The sequence below is a fragment of the Myotis lucifugus genome, unplaced genomic scaffold (assembly GCF_000147115.1).
Source record: "Myotis lucifugus unplaced genomic scaffold, Myoluc2.0 scaffold_244, whole genome shotgun sequence".
Classification (NCBI taxonomy): domain Eukaryota; kingdom Metazoa; phylum Chordata; class Mammalia; order Chiroptera; family Vespertilionidae; genus Myotis; species Myotis lucifugus.
Genome location: NW_005871292.1, coordinates 1291668 through 1293263, shown reverse-complemented (window position 1 = coordinate 1293263; position 1596 = coordinate 1291668).

Here is a 1596-nt window from a genome sequence, read left to right as displayed (position 1 = left end):
GTGTCTGCAGGGACCAGCTGGAAACCATATCCTGTTGGGAAGTTTCAGAAGGCTCAGCTTCCACTGGGTCAGGTCCTGCCCCTGGGGTGCACTCTGGAGCTCATCATCACACACAGGTCTTTAGGCTACAGCACAACATCCCAGCCCTGGCCTGGGGTCCTCAGGGCCCAGTATGCTGCCCATGTGCCAAAGGTAGGTGGCATCAGAGCCACCTACCATGGACATGACCTGCAGGTTCAGTAAGCAGGCCTCGGCCTCAGCAGGGTCCACCTTTCAAAGGCACAAAAACATTCAGGAAAAATCAGTCTCTCCCTCGCCTTCTCCTCTAGCCATAAGGAGATGACTGCCATTACTGGTTTCTTGTGTGTCCTTCCAAAGATAGTTTATACATCTGCAAGCAGACCTTTCCTCCTACCTGCCTACCCATCATAAAAGCCTGCTGTTCCTGATGTTCTGAACCTTACTTTTATCTATAATAACAAAAGTGTAGTATGCTAATTAGACCAGACGTCATCCTGGAACGAAGCCGGGGCTGCAGCCGTGGGATCAATGCAGCCACCAAGGCTGCAAGGGAGGGATCCAGGCAGCCGTGGCTGCCAAGGCCTACTCTTGCATGAATTTCATGTATTGGGCCTCTAGTCCTATATAATAAAAGGCTAATATGCAAATTGATTAAATGCAGCAACGACCAGTCACTGTGATGCACACTGACCACCAGGGTGCAGACGCTCAATGCAGGGGGAGTGCCACTCAGCTAGAAGCCAGGCTCACGGCTGCCTCCGTGGCAGCGCTCAGGATGTCCGACTGATGGCTTAGCGGGGCACGGGCCTAAGCCATCAGTTGGACATCCCCCGAGGGCTCCTGGACTGCGAGAGGGTGCAGGCCAGACTGAGGGGAACCCCCTCCCCCAAATGTACAAATTTTGTGCACTGGGCCTCTAGTCCATTAATAATAGTACTTAGAAATCATTTATTGTCAACCTGATACTCTTTTTTAAAAAATATATTTTTATCGATTTCAGAGAGGAAGAGAGAAACATCAATGATGAGAATCATTGATCAGCTACCTCCTGCATGAATCAAGCCCATAACCCAGGCATGTGTCCTGACCGGGGATCAAACCATGACCTTCTGGTTCATAGGTCAATGCTCAACCACTGAGCCATGCTGGTCAGGCTAATCTGCTACTCTTAAACTTTTTCAGGTTTTACAAGTAATATATTAATATACTAGAGGCCCAGTGCACGAAATTTGTGCATGGGGGGCAGGGGGGTGGTACCCTCAATCCAGCCTGCACCCTCTCCAATCCTGGACCCCTCGGGGGATGTCCGACTGCCAGTTTAGGCCCAATCCTGGGGATCAGACCTAAACCGGCAGTCAGACATTACTCTCACAATCTGGGATCACTGGCTCCTAACTGCTCACCTGCCTGCCTGCCTGATCGCCCCTAACTGCTCCCCCTGCTAGCCTGATCACCCCCTAACCGCCTCTGCCTGCTGGCCTAGTTGACCCTAAATGCTCCTCTGCAAGTCTGGTCGCCCCCAACTACACCCCCTGCCAGCTGGTCACCCTCAACTGGCCCCCCCTGCTGGTCTGG